Source organism: Ailuropoda melanoleuca, chromosome 7 (assembly GCF_002007445.2).
Source record: "Ailuropoda melanoleuca isolate Jingjing chromosome 7, ASM200744v2, whole genome shotgun sequence".
Lineage (NCBI taxonomy): Eukaryota > Metazoa > Chordata > Mammalia > Carnivora > Ursidae > Ailuropoda > Ailuropoda melanoleuca.
The window spans coordinates 11,080,837-11,100,165 of NC_048224.1; the positions used below are offsets into that span (position 1 = coordinate 11,080,837).

Below are 19,329 nucleotides of genomic sequence, written 5' to 3' on the forward strand. Positions count from 1 at the left end.
TTGTGTGTATCAGTATTGCTATGTAGCCTTCCAGTGTAGGCATATATCATGATTTGTTGATCTACTCACCTGTTGATAGATATTTGTGTTGTTTCTAGTTTTTGTCTATTATGAGTAACGATAATAAACTTCAGTGTACAATATTTTGGTAGTTATATATTTTCATTTCTTTTGGGTAAATACTTAGAAATACAGTTGGTGTTGTTTGATGATAACTGTATATTTCACTTTATAAGAACCTTCCAGACTGTTTTTCAAAGCGATTGTCATTTTATAATTCTATCAGAAATGCATAAATGTTGGGTTGTCCCACATCCTTACTAACGCTTTGTATTTTTTTCAAATTTTGGTCAATCTAATGGGCATGTTGAGGCGTATCATTGCATTGTGGTTTTAGTTGGTATTTTTCAGATTAATGATATTGAGCATCTTTTCACATGTGTATTGCCAGTTATATGTCTTTTTTTGTGAGTCTTTTATAGACTTTGTAAATTTAGTTTTTGCCTTCCTGTTAATAAGTTGTAAGAATTCTTTACATATTCTGGATATGATTCTTCATCAAGTATATTTTATAGTTATTATTTTTTAAGGCTACTGAATTTTTTGTGTACTGAGAAATCTTTTCATACTCCCAAGATGGTGAAAAATTTCTCTTATGCTTTTTCCAGAAGTTTTACAGTTTTACCTTTTAGGTTTAACTCTGTGATCCATTGTCAATTAATTTTTGTGTATGATGTAAAGTAGAGGTTGAGGTTTTTTTTCCCTCCAGATTGATAGCCAATTTTTATAGCAACATTAATTAGAAAGATGATTCAGTCTCCCATTGAATTATGTTAGTACCTTTGTCAGAAATTAATTGTGTGGGTCATTTCTGGAATTTGTTTTGTTCTGTCTATATGTTTATCTTTATTCTAATACCACACTGACTTGATCACTGTTATCTTGTAGTAAGTCTTGAAATGAGGTAGTGTAAGTCCTTCAACTTTGTTCTTTCCAAGATTTTTTTGACTATTCTAAGATCTTTGCATTTTCATATGAGGCTTAGATTATAATTTGAATTGTGTTGAATTTATTGATCAATTTAGAGAGAAAGGAAATCTTAACACTTCTGGGTCTTTCAATTCATGAACATGATATATCTGACCTTTAATTTAGATATTCTTTAATTTTTTCACAGCATTATTTTGTAGTTTTCAGTGTAGACAACTTAGATAAATTTTGATAAATTTATTCTTGATTATCTTTTAAAATATTATTTTAAATGGTATTGTGTTTTAAGCTGAATTTTTCAGATTACATGCTGGAGACATGTCATTGATTTGTATATATTGACCTTATATCATGCAGTCTTACTAAATTAAGTCATTAAATCTAATCACTTATTTTGGTAGATTTCTTAGTGTTATTTATGTTGACAGTGATGTTATCTGCAAAGTGTTCAAGAACTTTAAAAAAAAAATCTGTGAGTCTTTTATTTGTGTATCTTGCCCCATTGCATTGGTTAGAAACTTCAGAGTATAATGTAGCATGATAGCAGGGAAAGTAGATATTCTTGCTTTGTTCTTTATTTTAGGTGAATGCAGTATTTCATCAAGTATGGCATAAACTGTTGGTTTCTTTGTAGATTTATAAGGATAGAGGAAGTTTCCATCTATTCCTAGTTTGCAGAAATATTTTTCATAAATAGGCACTGAATTTGGTTACATTTTTTCCTTTGTAACTGTTAAGGACATTATTTTATACTTTGATAATATGACAAATTAACTGAGTTTTTGGAATTCCTGAGACAAATCTCATTTGGTCATGATAGATTGTCCTGTTTGTATACAGCTGAATTCTATTTCCAAATTTTTCAGGAAATTTTTGCAGTGATGTTCATGAGAAATATTGTTCTGTACATTTCCCTTTTATGTAATAATCCTTTTCAGGTTTTGGTATGGGGTTTTTCCCACCCTCATAAAATGAGTTAGGATGTATCCCCCTCCTCTATTGTCTGGAAAAGAGTTTACATAAAACTTAAATATTTGATCAAATTCACCAGTGGAATAATCTGGACCTGGATTTTTTGGGGGGAACTCTTTGATTGTGAATTAGATTTCTTGAGTAGACAGGGCTCTTGATACTTTTAAAAAGTATTTTGTGTTTTCTTTCTTTCTTCGTTAATCTTGTTAAGGATTATTAATTTTATTAATATTTTCAAGTAATCCACTTTGGGTTTTGCTAAATTTTTCCACTGTTTTCCATTTCATTGAGTTCTTTTTATGATTTCTTTCTTTCTTGTTTTGATCATATTTTGATCTTTAAATTTACTTTCTGTCGTTCTAAGCTAGAAATTTTAAAAGTGCACATGGAGATCATTGATTTTAAACTTTCTTTTCTAAAATAAGTATTTAAAGCAGTATTTTTTCCTACGCACTGTGTTAGCTTTGTCTCATAAATCTTGATATTTTCCATTTTCATTAAGTTTGAAATAATTTCAAATGTCCCTTGTGAATTCTGCTTTGGCCCATGGTAGAAGATGTGTTATTTAATTTCCAGACACTTGAACATTTTCTAAATGCCTTATTTTTATTGATTTCTAATTTAATATTTTTGTGATCAGAGCATGTATTAAGACTCATTTTAGGATTCAGCATATGGTCTATCCTGGTATACTTCTCTGGGCAAAGCTCCTGTAGTCTCTCCCTGCTCATGAATAGTCTAGCCCTTTGCCAGGAACTCAACAGGGACCCATCCTCTGCACCCCACCCCTACACACACACACACACACACACACACACACACACACATTCTCACAGAATTCTGGATGCCCTCTTTGTGCCTCTCTTTTCTCTGGTGTTCTGCCCTGCAGATTCCAGCCAATTCGCCTACTTTGAACTCTGATCCATGCCTCCTAATCTCCGCAGGATCGCAGTGCTCTGCTGGACTCCAACTCACTGAACTGTATTAGGGAATTGAGAAATGCCCCTATGTAAGAGTCAGATCAATTCTGGGGCTCACTTTGTGAGCTTTCCTTATCTCAGGGAATGTTGTTTGTTATGCTGTTTGATGATTAATATCTTAAAATAGTTGCCTTAAGTATTTTGTTTGGTTTTATCATTTAAACTAGAAGGACTAAGTAGTTTATTTCATCATGCCTGGAAGTAGAAGTCCATTCCATGGGTTTTTGCATGTCGATGACAATTTCGTGTACGTGCGCCCTTTGTATTTGTAAGTCAGTTTGGCTGGATATGAAATCCTCAGCTCACATTTTCTCTCCTTGAGTACTCAAATATGTTTCTCTTGAAGAAATATGATGATAATCTAGTTTTCTTTCCCAAAGAAGTTTTTTCTTCAACGCTAAATGGATTGTTTTAAACGTAAAGTCCAATACTCTCACTAGAATATGTTGTGGTCAATCTGAAGGTTATTATTGTCTAATATGGGATATGTTCTTTTAGTAGGAAGCTTCCGTAGTTTCCTTTAATTTCAGGAACTTTTTAAAAAAAATGTATTATTTTAGTACTTTTTTCCATTCTCTTCTTGTGGTTTTCTTCAGAGACTCATCCACATTTTGGATTTTCTTTGCCTATCTTCAATATTTGTCACTTTCTGTTGAATCCCTTTTCTTTCTTTCCTTCTTATTTTTTCATTTTAAAAATTCTTTCCTTTTTACCTTGTCTTTATATTATGATCTTATCTCTTGTCATCATAAGTTTATATTCCTTCTAATTTAGTTTTATTTCTGATATAATTTTTCTTATAATTCTAATTCCCTTCTGATGTAATTATTTCATTTCTGAGTTATTCTAGTTCTCATTTATGTTTTCCTTTGTGTGTTGTACTACTTTCTTAATATGCTTTAGCCTAGTTAAATAGATAGCCTAGCTACTTAAATAGAATGTTACAGTTTTAAACTCTTCTGTGGATATGTCTTTTACGTATATTTTCTTTCTCTGTAGTAGAGTCATTCATTTTCTTTCTTCTTTTTTTTTTCCTCCAATAACTTTGCATGGGAGTTAACCTCAATATTTTTATGTTATTCATTTTTATGTGAAATTTGTTTCCCTCAACTTTTAGAAGGAGCATCAAGGTAGTTTTTCTAACTTTACAGAGCTCCATCTTCTGTTGGTGTTTATGTGCTATTAAAGAATATGGCAAGAGTACAAGTGAAAGACTGGTTTTTAAATGAGACATCTTTACTAGTGAAACTGATTTGGGAGTTATTTACATGGAGGCAATAGCTGAAATATTTTTAAATGGATGAGCTTTCCAAATGAACAAGTGAAGAAAAAACACAAAGGTCCAGAAATAGAAATTGCTGAAAATCCATACTTTCTGTCAAAAGATGAAGAAGAAAAGAAAAGAAAAAAGAAAAGAAAAGAAGCTTGAGAAAGAAGTTAGTCCTAGATTTAAGAGGAGAAATGGGATGGTGGCTTGGGAGTTAAGAGAGAATTGTGACTAAAAAGAGATAGCAACAAGATTTAAAATGACGTAAAGTAAGTTAGCAAAATTAGGGCTCAGTAAAATCACTGATACGGTTGATTAGAGGAGGTGAGAGTAGCAGGTGTGAAACCCTTATTTGACAAGTGTAGGGGTGGAGAGAACAAGGGAGGAGTCAATGTGAATGGTGGAGTTGAATAAAATCTTTTTTTCTTAAGATAGCTGCAATCTGATTACATTTGAAAGCCAAGAGGAAAAAAAATCTGTGAAAAGTGAAAAATTCAAGATGTTAAAGAGAGAAGATAAGTGAGAATCAAAGGAAACATGAGGAAATGAAGGGATTTTTCATCCTCTGAAGTATGAGGAAAAGAAGAAAAAATACATAAAGGATAGACTTGCAGTTAATAAGGTCAATAAACATATATTGAAAGATGCCTAATTTAAAAAATAAAGATAGCAACTTGCTTTCTGAAATTTCCTGATTCTGTTTATTGCCCTCCTCCATTTTCTTCTGTGACCTTCTCTTTTCTTCTCCTTTGTTTCCCTTTTCCTGTTCAATTTTGATTCCACTCCCAGTAGTTTCTTTTCAGTGTGGGGCACTGTCCTGGAAGGGAGTCCTGGCTGCCTATTTTGAATGTCCACAGGGGCCAACCTGCTCTACTCCCTAAGACCTTACCATGAGTAAGGCCAAACCCTTACCAGTTTCAGCTTTTAAATACTTGTTGGATATTTTGGGATTCTTGTCTTTTGTGGTGTTTCAATATCCCACTTTTCCTCTGTGTTCAAACATTGATATCATTCCAGGTTTTTTGTTTTGTTTTGTTTACTGTTGTTGGCTTATCCTTATCTGATCATGGTTGGGGAATCATGGGGATACCTTTTTACCTACTTTTGATATATATGTTGTCTATGTGATTTCTTTTCCCCTTCCTTCCTCCCTCTCTCCTTCCATCTGTTTCTTCCATCTAGATGTATTGTCTTTTTAAGACCACCATGGTTTCTGCATTCTTTCTAGAGTTCTTATATAGTATGGTTATTTAAAAATGGACTCTAAGGGAAATCAAATACAGAGAAACGTAAACAATGTTCCTTGAAAAGTTTGAAAAACACTTGCCTTAGATAGCACAATCTTAAAATATCTGCTGGTTGAGTCTCTTCTCAGGCTCTTGTTCTGGTCCAGCATAGGTCCTGGGAAGGAGAATCACCCTGAACATGGATGTGAGGGCAGGGAGTGGAGGTTTAAGAGATGCAGAGATAAGGCAAGGAAGACAGTTATTTTACGTTGGAATAAACAAATGTGCTGTGTTGAAGGAAGAAGGCACAGTTGAGAATCTACTTGATCATAAAAAGAAAGGAAGGACTAGCTGGCCCTTGGCTCTTATGATGGTATGAAAGGCTATACATCCTGATTCTAGATCAGAGGGTGGGGCTCCTTTTCTCACATCAGTGTTCTTCCTGGTAAAAGGGTTGGTTCTATGTATGGATTAGATGGTGGTGATAGAGAGGTCAGGGGCACATAAGCAAAACTTACTGTATTTAAGGTAGGGATAGAAGTTTTCATTTAACCTCAAAATATGTGGAAGTATGTTTATGTTTCTCTTGCTTGTTCATTGAATGCCTTTTAGGAAAGGTGTTACTTAATATTTAAAAAAAATATATCATTTTCTTGAGATATATTGAATAAACTCCTTAAAAGGATGCCATTCTAAATCCTTATGAATGTAATTTGCTACCTTCTAACTTGATTTTTTGCTTATTCAGCTTTCTCAAAGTGTTTATGTCTGTCCTTTATTTGATATACAAGTTTTTAAATTCATATATTTCTGAAAACATTATTTACCAAATGCCTGAGATAAAGCCATGATGTATCACGGTCTTTTTCCTATGTATCATATACAAACATGGCAGATCATAAATGCTTCATAAAAGCATTTAAGGTAGGGAAGAAATATTGGTTCAATTAGTTAGTGGTCACATCTGCATGAAAGAAACAGAATGATTAATGGAAGAGTTAGAAGTGAGCAATGTCAGATGATTAATATGATTTTGACCAGCAGGATATGGTAGTGGGAAATGAAGAAAGAACAGAGCAGACCATCCAGCAGGAGGGACTGGCTTGAATAAAGTTACCAAAAGTACCCTGCTCTGGCAATATCAAATGGACCAGTTTGGCTAGAATATGTGATGTGTGTAAGGAAGTTGTGAGAATTAGCCTAGAAAGCTTATACATATTATCAGGGGGTGAATGGTAGGTGAATGGTAGAGGACCTATGCAGGTAGAGGAAAAATCTGTACCTAATTTTGTAGATTGAAGAGATCTTTCAGAAGTTTTCAAATAATAGATTTATGTGATCAGAGCTAGACGATAACTCTGTGTGCAAGGTGGGTCAAAGAGGATAGAGTACAGAGCTACGGAGCCCACAGTTATGACACTTTTGAACTTGATTATGACAAAGCTGATTGGTTTTGTTTAAGTTTGAACTGATGCCCTTGACTATTAGCGTTCTCTTTTCCCTGTGTATGTGTACTCATGTCACTTTTATGCCTGTTGTCTGAAAAGATTAGACTGTGTAGTGAGAAATGGGTTCTCTGTATTCCTGGGCTATTTCATAATAAGCAGAGATGCCAAAAATTTCTAGGATAAAGAGATCCTTAATGATATGTAACAAACTAGATTGGGGAAGGTCAGGAAAACACTTTTTTTTTTCATTGAAAATTAAAGACATCTGGGTATTTCATTGTAAATATTTTACATACTTAGGACTAAGCTAACTGATAATTTTAGGGACAATTTGCAGTAAAGCATATGACTTTCTAAGCTCATTACATGCTACATATATTTTTAAAATCAGAGTTGGATACCTATAACTATGTTCTCTCAAGAGATGATAATCTTTTCTGAGGATTTTTATGATGTCAAGAACATGAATGTATTTCAAGAAATAATCTAAGCAAGAGAATAGAGCTCAACTTTTTTCTCTTTCCCCCTAGGCCAGCACTATGAATTTCTGAAAAATAGATATGAAATCATCTCAAGTTCCTATGGCAAGTGGGCATTACAGGATTACACTCCCTGCTTGATCAATAATTTTATAGTGTGAGAATGCTTATTTTAGGCTTACCGGGTATAAAGGATCTGTCATTATTAAGTTTATAGTAGCATTTGATGCCTGCTATAAAAAGAGCAATGAATGTGCACTGGGCAACTTTTTAGAAGTTAAATTTAGATCCTTCCCCCTATATTCCACAGAATCATATTTAAGAATTTAAGAACTAGAAGGAGCATGAGCTCTCTTCTAGGCCAGCGTTCTGAATGTGTGCCCTGTGAATCGCTAGTCCCACAGGTGGTCTGTAAATGAGAATTTTTGAGGGCTGTATGCCATCCCCCTTACTCTGGAGATGCACATGCTTATTAGCATATTGAAGGCTCTGGATTTTCCTAGTGATAAAGTTGGTTTGACTTTTTATAACCCAAATTTCTCAAACTTATTTGATCACATGTGTATGTATATCATGTGTGTGCACATTCAATAAATTAACACCCTGTGGAACTCATGTCATTTAGAAGATGCTTTAGGAAACTAGTTGTTCAGTCTCTTCATTTTATGGGAAACTGAGACAGAGGGAGTTTTATTCACTCTCTAGTTCCCATGGCTCTTCACAGAGCTATGGACCATATTTCTCAATTCCCATAATCTCACTTCTCTTTCCAGTGGTCTCCTTGCTCCACGTGTGATATGCCATTAGCATTGTTGTAATTATCCATTTCTTTTTTTTCCCCCCTAGTTACTATTCACTTTTCTTCTACTGATAAAACTTTTCATGGAAATGGAAAGACCAAGTCAGGGACAAGTCACTATCCTAATTACGAAGGCTCTATAGTGCTTAGCACTGAAGGGATTGGAGTCCCCATCATCTCCATTCTGATTCCACCTGTGCTTCCTGTGTCCTGCGTGCTGCTGCAGTTGAGGTACTGGAGTGCTCCTGTAATTGCGGAAATGGGATTATTTATGTTTTCTTATTCCACTTGTGAATCACCAGCACCCCACACTTTCTTTATCCTCCGGGGTCTGTCTGTCATTTTATCACTTACCCAATTCTCCAAGCTAAGGGTAAGCAGGAGCAAAGTAGTGAAGGGTGATTTCATCTTAAAAGGGTGAGTTAGGGTTTACTCAGCACTTATGTCCCTAAGAACTTTTGTTTTGGGGAAAGAGGTCAAGGTTATATGTTAAAATAGATAAATAAAAAGAATAAAGCCTGTAGAAATAATCCATGGGAAAGAGTGCAAAGAGAGAAGTGAACCGTGAGTCAGAAACTCAGTTCTAGGCTCTGACCCTTAGTAGGTGTGTGAATTTGTTCAAGACACTTAACTTCCCTGACTTGATTACCTCACCTGTAAAACAAATGAATTGGACTAAGCGTCCTCTGACTTCCTTTCTAGCTCGAACTTTATATGAGTCTATGATCTGTGAGTGTTAATTGTCCATGACCTGATTGCTAAGTATAATCAAGATTTGGCTACACTTGCTCAGACTGACAGCATCTTGATGGAATGGCGTGGAAAGAGAAGGAAAGGCAGAATCTTTGTTCATGTTTTTCCCGCCTTTCAAGCTGCACACTTTATTTCACTTACTATTGCAAAATAGAAATCACCTTATTGTTTGCAGTAGTGTATTTTTAAGCCTTTCATTTTATAAGGCACAGTATTCTTAATTTTTGGAGACGTCTAGCCTACAGGGAAAAAAATGGTACTTGAAAGAGTATTACTCTACTAGAGGAATCACATAGCAACAAGAAAGCAGAAAGTAAACTGGCCTCCCAAAGAGTTCTTTGCAGACCTCACCCGTCATGCCAAATGCAATAAAGGACATGGGCTGTTTCCATGGGGAAGATGTTGTAGAAAGATACAACCCATTAAAATGTATACATAGACATAATTCTATTTAAGTTTGTGACATCTTATACAGCAGAGCCATTTCTCCCTTTGGGAAAGCCATACTGAATAATTAGTCAAGTAATCCTCCCTGGAGAGTAGAGCAAAACACATAGGCCCTCTGGACCATGTCAGGGTTCTAAAAATTAGGGAAGCTCACCACACAAACTGGCGGGGGGACAGGTTTAGTGATAGGAGCTGGGTGCTCAATTCTGTAACCCAACTCACGCTCAGCTCTGCAAAATGAGTCAGGAGGTTCCTTGTTTATCCTCCGTACAGATATTTCTTGTCTCTGAACTCCCAGGGTGACTCTCATCCCCTCCTCTCTTCCCTGGAAGCTTTGTGCAGTGTTTGGTGGGAGCTCTCCTATCTATTCCTAGTTGGCCGGTAATGAGAGGGGGGTGCTTGGAGGAAAGTGGAGACACACTGCTGAAGGCCAGCATCTCCCTTTAGCCCCCTTACTCGGCATCCTGTTCTTCCAGCTTCTCAGTGAAGGCAGCTAACCAGGAGAGAGAGTGAACCTCACATGAATAGACATTTGTTTTCACATACAATGCTAAACTGGGATTGCTGGCCCATGCTGTTTTGCATCAGCAGATGCTTTAAGAATGCAGTGAAAACATCTTATAAAGTGAAAACCTATCATTTGTAAAGCTGCAAAGAGAGAGCTTTGTTTGCCCACACAGCATTTCTCAATGGAACCCCCGAGGCCATGAGTTTTTCAGGACAAGTTTCAACTCTGCTTAGCGCACATTTATTGTGCTAAGGAGAAAAGGCCCAAATAAGCAGAGTATACTATTGTGAATCTTGTAAAGACTGCATGAGTTTAAAATCGCTGTCTGTCTGTCTTTGAACTAGAGCCAATTCACAATTACCTGTGATCAAAAGACAGAGTGTAGGCAAATTAAAATGGAATCCACATAATCTCTCCTTGACATTGAAAATGCCACCCTCACCTTCGCTTGTTTCGTTATTTGCAACAGAACAGCCTACAAGTAGCAACAATTGTACTTTTGAGTTTTGGGATGCGGTTTTAGCCAATGGGAAAAGTGGTCTAAGTCTCGGTAATAAGAATGGGCCTGGATGTCCAATTCCAATATAATCAAATAGACTGAATATTGCCATTTAAAAGGAGGAAATTTCACAAAGATCTGGCAATCCCCACATTCAGACTTTCTTCATTGACTAACAAGAATAGATTGTACTACATAGATTTGGCATTTTTTAAAATGCAACTTCTTCCAGCCATTTGTGAATAAAATTTCATTTTTGTCCATTATCCTTCTGCATTCTCCAATCTTCTGTTCTCCTTTTATTAACTCCACACCTAATCTTTCTTGCATACCTGTGGCACCACACCTGTCCTAGGGGCATGAAGAGGCTGGATGCAATATTTGTAAGTTATTCTTGTGATTTGGAGATAGAATTGAGCTACATTTAAGGCTATGATAGTTTTCATCTCCCTTCATGATCTGTGAGCTGGATGGCTTCTAATCCAGCAGTTTTACATTGATTTCATGTATATAAATTTTGTAATTTCTAGGACATCAATGTAGATTTTAATTATATTAGCATCAGAATTTACCTCTAATTTCTGTGTTAGAAGCATTTCCTCAGGGGCGCCTTGGTGGCTCAGTCGGTTAAGTGTCTTGCCTTCGGCTCAGGTCATGATCCCAGGGTCCTGGGATCCAGCCTTGTGTCGGGCTCCCTGCTTAGCAGTAGCCTGCTTCTTCCTCTCCCTCTGCTGCTCCCCCACCATTTATGCTCTCTCTCTCCCTCTCAAATAAATAAATAAAATCTTGAAAAAAAACGTGATGCCTGGGTGGCTCAGTCAGTTAAGCATCTGCCTTCGGCTCAGGTCATCATCCTAGAGTCCTGGGACCAAGTCCCTCATTGGGCTCCTTGCTCAGCGAGAAGCCTGCATTTCCCTCTGCCTGCCTCTCTCTCTCTCTCTCTCTCTCTCACTCTCTCTCTCTCTCAAATAAATAAATAAAATCTTAAAAAATAAATGGAGTTAAGAAAAAAAGACAGAAAGAAGCATTTCCTCAAATGCATAAAGCTGAAACAAATCTTCCTGTGTAGAAATCCACTGTGAGGGACACCATAAAATGCAAATATTTAGTTATAGTGCTGAACATGGCAGTACTTTGGGCAACAAGGCACTGATATTCTGGATGAACATGGAAATAATATGATTTTTACAGCCAAACTCTGGGATTTGAGAAGAATATAGATCTCCCCACCCCTTTCCAAGGACGGACGGACGGAAGGAAGGAAGGAAGGAAGGAAGGAAGGAAGGAAGGAAGGAAGGAAGGAAAGAACAGTTGGATGAACAGTTTGGAGACTTGAAAATAATTTAGGCAAAAAAGAAAAAGAGAGAGAGAGAGAGAGAGAGAGAGAGAGAAACAAATATCCATTTCCTTGAGCTTCAGACCAGAAAGATTTGTGAGGTCCAGACTGTTTCATGTGCTGCCTTTTCCCCAAACATTAAATCATCATGTGGCTCTGATGTCAACTGCATGCCATAAGACATTGACTGGAAGGCAGGTCTATAACCTGGTACAGATTAGAAAGTTGCACCACCGGGTGTTAAATGCTGACCGAAGGGTGAGTCTGGACTAGCCCAGCTCTTCACGCCCACAGTGCCAAGCCTCTAAGTGCAGTTTCCTGCCACCAAACCACTGCTGATTCCTGGTGGGCAAATAGAATAAAACAGAGCCTGACAGAACCCGGTCTTTAAACATAGAGGGAGTGGCTTTATTCTTAGTGGTTTTAGAAAATAGGTCTTCATTAGAGGAGAGCAAAGGATTTCCAGAGCTAAAGCCTCTTTTGAAGAAAGAATTTGTGGTGTTTACATTCCTCCAAGGCCCAAGAATCTTAAAGCTGAGAGAAGTGGGCAAAAGTATTCACGTTAACTATTAAAGGCGAGAGTTTGGAATATGCTGATCTTAATGATTGTTGGAGACCAGATCACGGAGAATGTTAAAATAAAAAATACTGGTTCGCGTTCAGTAATTAGGAGGTGGCACAGCCCCCAGAGTTAGTTCTATTCTAGCTTCTTGCATTTACTTAAAAACAAAACAAAACTGCATCTTCAATATCAAATTTGGTGTTTAGAGCTGTTTTTAATTTTATCCTTAGAGTCTACTTGGAGATTAATAAGTAAGACAGTGGGATAAACCATTTAATGTCCTCTGTCATGGACTTTGGAGGAGAGGATTTCCTAGATGTTTGTTTTTTTTTTTTTCATTTATAGTTATTTATCTCTTAAAGTGAAACTCTTTTCAGTATTAAAATAAAAATTGTAAGAATGAATCTGCAGTTTTAAATTCACCAGCGTTTCTCCATGAGAGTAATGGTGAGTACAGGGGGGAAGGGGGCACATTTTTATTGTTTTCCCTGACAGTAGTTGAGAATTGGTAAAAATGTGGGGCCATAATGAATTGATAGGCATTAGCCAATCTTGCAGCTTTTTCACGGCCCACCATCGTGTTTGGAAAATGACTTAGGAGAAGATATCATGAAAGACTCTCTACAGCAGCATATGCAGACACCAGAAGTTGAGTACATTGAATAAAAATTTCCTTGCTTGAATTTCTATCCCTTACATAATTTGCAGTTTGATGGAAAAAATAAAGTCTCATTGTAATCATCCCCCCCCCGGGCTCCTGGGTGGCTCAGTCGGTTAAGCATCTGCCTTCACCTGAGGTCATGATCCCAAGGTCCTGGGAAATACCTAAATCCTAAGCTGAAGTTGGTTGATAGAAGGCAGGAGGGTGATTCATTGCCTGGGGAGCCTCCATTCTCCAAAATGTCCCAAAACTGGCCAAGCATATGTTCCAAAGAAGCACAGCAGTCAACAGAGCCCCAGGCTAATGTGCACAGGGTCTTCCCGGATGGGCTGGTATAGGAGAAAACACCGGAATAGTTCTGAGTGATTCCTGGCAGTGCTTTCTAGAGTGCCAGAGCCTCTCTTATCACTGCAAGTCTGAAGAATCCGTCTCTTTACAATGAGAAAGGAAAAGAGAAAACACAAAAGAGGGTATAAGACACACAAACAGGTACGAATGAAAGGGAGGGATGATTTTTTTTTAAAGATTTTATTTATTTATTTGAGAGAGAGTTTGAGCACATGAGCTGGGGGATAGGCAGAGGGAGAGGGAGAGGCAGGCTCCCCGCCAAGCAAGGAACCCAACTCGGAGTTTGATCCCAGGACCCTGAGATTGTCACCTGAGCATAAGGCAGACTCTTAACTAACTGAGCCACCCAGGCGCCCCTCCCTGAGAACTCTGAGCTGTTGGCAGCAGGATACCACACTTGCTGTTGGGGAGTGCCCGCGGTCCTCTGCCGTCTATGTGAGAGTGATTTATAGTTACGCTCCTGCTGCCTCTTGCCCCTGCTCATAAAACCCAAGAGCAAAGAGAGAGTGACAAACAGACACCTTATTTTCTGTCATTAGCAGTATCACTTTTCATTGTTCTGTACAAATTAATTCATTTTGTGAAAGGAGGAGGGAGATTTAGAAGGGAGAAAGGAGGACAGTGGGCAGGGGAGGAGTTTAAACTCCCCATGCCCAGCCGCTCAAGGCAGACAGTAAGCCCTGGGATGCCCTTTCTTTATTTAGTAATATTTTGGTTTATTCTTTTCCTAAAGATGACATTCAGTCACTCAGTTTTCCTTAAATCGTGTTCCTTCCCATTGGTATGGGAGGGCTTCATTTCTCTGAATATTTTCCAGAAGCAACTGTTGTTCCTTCCTGACCTGGATCTGAGGGCAGTTGGCTGCAGACTTTCGAGTTCTGAGCTACCAGGCATGTTATGACTAATCAAGGCTCGCTGATGATCAAGGGGAATTCAATTCATATCCTTTCCAGGTGGGTCAGGGGTCCACCAGAAGGCCCTGGCTCTGAGAACCGTGGCCCAGGGAATGCTGTGTGTAGGGCGGTAGAAGACTAGAGAGATTTAGCGGATCTCTGAACATTCCAGCCACCAGAGCCCAGGATTGAAATCAAGATTCTCAGTTCAAGGGATGAAGCCCAAATGCAGTTGATTTCCTGGGACCTCCTTCCTTTGTGCCATCTTTTGAAAGAGCCACAAATCCCAACTGGGACATCTTGAGCCAGAAGCTTTGAGGAGCCAGTAATTCACTGTGTGTCTCTTGCAGGAGAAAAACTAGTAGAATGGAATTGTGGGAGTGGCCATGTTCCTCTTGGTGACTACAGAGGGAACTCAGGCATGAGGACTCTAGGCTCAGTGGAAATCAACCCTTTTTGCTTACTAGGAAAAGCGACCAGTTTATGCAAAAAACATTTCGGATCTTACTTTCTTCTGCCTGCTCATAGCTGATAATTAAGGAACAAACTGAATCTGGCCACACTTGAACAGTGTAAGTTAATCTAACCCATTCCTCCCATGATCAGTTGGGTTGGGGGAGGGGGAATAAAAATTTAGTTTTTGATCAACTTTGTTTAATAAACTGAAATAAAGCAAATACTCCTCTCATCTACCTCTAAATCATAATCTGGTATTAGTTGATGTAAAAATAGAAGCAACAATTTTATTCTCTAAAATGGTGCTGTTTCCATGTGTTCAGTCTTCAGAGTGAAGTGCAGAAATTGTTTCTTCAAGCTTTCCTTGCTTAAAAAAAAACAGCAAGAAAATTGACCATTTTGCCTTTAAATGAGATTGAAGAATTTTCTCCATCCTCGGTCAGGGCCAAGTTCTCACAACTATCTGTACTATCTTCCCAATCATTATGTGACAAGAGTTGTTTTATAAATCAAGAGATTATACTCAAGTTAGACACATTGAATTGTAATTTGTTTTAGTATCCAAAACTAAAAATAATTTTTGCAGTGGGCAAAACCCCAGATGTGTTTTGTCAGTCTCTTTTTCACTTAATGGCTAAAGCTTTATGTATTTAAGGAAAATTTTATCCATGTGTTTCTCATTTATTTACACTTAACTCATCAGTATGTTTAGTATGAGTTATTTGATGTCCAAGAACCCCTTTTAACCATTTTATGTGCTCATTTTATATGCCTATGAAATGGGAAGTTATTTTATGCCCCAAAAAAGCAAACTACACAAAGCCTGTCACCATCACTGTCAATAAATATTTATCCCCAAAATTTCAAGATTGATTTAAAAATCTGAGCAAGGAATTTCTGAATAGTTCCAGGCTAATCAATGTCATACCTATATCTGTTCTCTTCAAACAGTGTGTTCTTGTATGTTCAGGCACTTTTATAATTAAATATAGCTTTGCATAAACAAAGAATTTGGGGCCAGGACCTTCATAAGGATATAAGTCAAGTATTGAGCCCAAGGAAAGTCAAACACTGGCTATTTCCACGTACCTCTTTCCTGATAGCATTGGTGAACCCATCTCACCGGTACTGTGCATCTCTTCAAATGTGGTTGTCTTAGCTTGCTTGGGCTGCCATAGCAAATACCAGAAGGTGGCTTAAACAATAGAAATTTATTCCTTACAGTTCTGAAGGCTGGCAAGTCTAAGACCAAGGTATGGCAGGCTTGGTTTCTGGTGAGGACTTTTCATGGTTTGCAGACAACTGCTTTCTCACTACATCCTCACATGGTGTGCAATGGGCGGCAGGGGTGGGGGGGAGTGAATGCATGTGCAGGTAAGCATGAGTGCTCTGGTGTCTATTCATACAAGGATATTATTCCTATTGGATCAGAGCCCCCCCTGCCAACCTGATGACCTTGTTTGAACTTAATTACCTCCGTAAAGGCCCTCTCTCCAGATATAGTCACATTGAGAATTGGGGCTTCACCATATCAACAAGATGTGGGAGACAAAAGCATTCAGTCCATAATAGTGATCAATGATTAGAAAGAGAGAAAGAAATCTTTTTAGGGAACTAATTGTTGACTTTCAAATCTGGTACTTCACCAAGAAGACTATTTCCCCAGTAGTTTTGTGAGTTTTCCTCCTCACCTGTTCCCATTTAGCCTTCAAGGTTACAAACCAACAGGATTCTGTGGAAAGTGTTCCTTTCATCTTGCTGTTGTCAGGGAGAGATGTCCATTTATTTAGCATGCTTATTGAGTGTGCACTCTGCCTCAGGCACTCTGTTAAGTCCCATGAACAGGAAGATGGGTAATGCATTCTTATAGTGATGCTCAGGCTGGTAGGGCAATTGGACAGTGTATGAGATATTATTAAGGTCTTGTCCATTCTTGCCTTAGCCCATCAGAATTGATCCTCATGCAAGTGCAACCTGGATATTCAGTGGAGTTAATGTCCCCCAGGGGCTACTCCATCAACAGATGGGGTACTTCAGCTCCAGTACCATCTGATGTGATGATTCTTAGATACATTCCACACAGTTTTCCAGTCATTTGAGAGGGATTAAGGCCAAGTTGCCCATAGCCACCATCTACTCTTTAACACAATCCTTATTGGGTTTCTTCTTTTTCTTGTCTCACTTTTCCTCATCTGTGATTTTGAGATCATCCAGAAAATAAACCACATGCATCAGAGTTATTGTCTTATTATTTCATTTTGTGAGGAACCTAAGCTAAAGCGCAAAAAGTACTAGGAGTTGCAAAAAAAAAAAAAAGATGTGAGAAGTTGGAATATAATGATATGAAATGTAACAGAAGTATGCATAGTAGGAGGAGACAGTAGCAGAACACTGACCAGTTATTTCTTTTGATAGAGATTCCACCTTGCCCCCCTCCCCTCTACAGTGTAAACCTATTTGTTGCTCTATCCTTAGAACCTAGCACAGGTCTGGCATAGATGCTCTTAACACAAATTTGTTGAATGGATAATCCTTCTTTGCCAGAGTAAAATCTGAAGTTTAGAAGGGCACATAACTTGTAAAGCCAGTCAATCAGTAATGATACTGAACCACATATGTTCTGACGTCTAGTTCAGGGCTTCTTCCAACATACTCTAAAAGGATAAAGAGTTGGCTAGAAGGTTATAGGAATTAGGAAATGGGGTAGTATGTATTAAGGCTGAATTCTGAGCAATTATGATACTTGGGGAAACAAAAATCTTTTAAATATGATTGGATTGTAAAACGTAAATGTTGGCTGGAAAAACAGAGATGAAGGGTGATAAATAGGTCATGGTCAAGCGGGAAGACATAGTAGGCCGTGCTAAATAAGGCATTTGGGCTCTCACTGACTAATGGTGGTGGTGGTGGTGGTGGTGGTGATAAGGCAATAGTTTTACGGAAGAGTTTTCATTGGTGGCAATATTTGATTATGTCTTAGGAAAAAACACCTACGTTTTCTCCTCTGCAGTGAGGAGGATAGATGGGATTGGACAAGAATGGAGATAGCGGAATGGATTCCAAATATGTATGGGAAAATTTAATTAACAAGTTTGATAGTGAAATGTGTAGGTTGAGCTGGAAGAAAAAGTTAAGGTCCATGTCTTGGCATGAGCACCTGACTGGTGCCAGTTCTTGAGACAGAGCAGGTAAGAACCTAGTATTATGAGAGCTGATAGATCTCAAGCTACCCATAGAGCACCCAGGTGAGGATATCTGAGTTCTAGAGAGAAATCTTTGGTGGAAATGTAGGTCTAGAGATGTAGGTCTACATGTGGGTGATAATTTGAAGCCATGAGGGTTAATGAAAAAAATAAATAAATCATGCTTACTATATGCCAATCATGGTTCTGAGTACTTGTAAATATTAACTCCATTTAACTATTCAGTATACCTAATACTAAGAATACTGATATTAAGTAACTCTACTTACTCTTGATAACCATTTTAACTGTTAAGATGGTCAGTATCAACTCAGCATCTAACTCGACCACCTTGTGAGATACTGTTATTCCACTTTGTAGAGAAGGAAACTTAGACACAAAGGAGCTAAATAACTTTCTCACAGTCATAAAACTAGTGAGTGCTGGAGCTGAAATCACTCAGTTGAGTGAACAGAGAAAGAAAAGATAAGTGTTACCACTGCAGGGAATGGAATTGGAGCTCAAGATCGATTAAAACCCCTTATGGGAGGAAAGAGAAATTTTAAGGAAAGGTGGAAATTTGGAAGATTGGAAGTTTCACATGGGGAAAAGTCACTAATGATAGCAGTTTTAATGAAATGATGCCGGTTGGGCATTCAACTCAAATAATCTCTGAGGTTGGGAAAAAGCTATGGCCAAAGCTATGAAGACCAAGCAGCTTAACCAAGCTAGAGGAATCCATTCAGAGAATGAGTTTGAACTGACAAGTTCACGCAGCGAATATTATCTGAGGAAATTTAAAATGAGCCAGATTTTCTGGAGGCTGCAGCTACCTACCCTGATACCCAAATAGGCAAGCCTTGGGTGGCAATAATGCCAAAAAAAGGAAGGAAGGAGGGAAGAAGGGAAAACCTGAATGAGAAACACAGCAAAATATGAAAACTGATTTCATAACCCATAAGGATGTTCTCAAAATTATTTTTTGAGACCCAAATTATTTGTTTCTGATATTGTTTATACATGAAGAAATGAAAGTGTTACATCAGACTCTGGAGCTCAAAATATCAAGAATAAAAAGAGGATTCATGTTAAATCCCTTACTGATGGATATTGGCAGCCTACAAGAAACATGTGGGAGAAAGTTTTCAAGCTCACAGTACAAGTGGAATGACTTTTGCACATGCAGGGAAAAGCATGTCCAAAGACAGTGGTGAAGGCTGAATGTGGGAGTTAGAAATCAGTGTAGGCAGGCCTAATGAGGTGGAGACATTTCTTTCCTCAGTCATGTTTTAAGGTAAGTCAGGACGTAAGCGGCTGTGGTCAACTCTTCTGTAAGGGACTTTTGCTGATACCTGCAGTGAATTCATTAGTTGTCAATGATAATTGAATCAATTCAGGGCGTTTGCCTGGGAGAGACTCTACTTTCATTCTGACTTGCCAGGTTTTAAAAAATAAAGCTTTAAATCGGTCAGCTGAAATTGGTTTATGAATCGCTGGAAATCCCTAGATAGATTTCCATCAAT

The 19,329-nt window shown here is 37.9% G+C and overlaps 1 protein-coding gene across 4 annotated transcripts in view; it reads left to right on the plus strand.

The window, feature by feature from the left end:
- The window catches only part of ADAMTSL1 (ADAMTS like 1), an 861,688-nt gene that overhangs the window by 169,009 nt on the left and 673,350 nt on the right, over positions 1-19,329 (plus strand). The gene's annotated exons all lie outside the window — the stretch shown is intronic.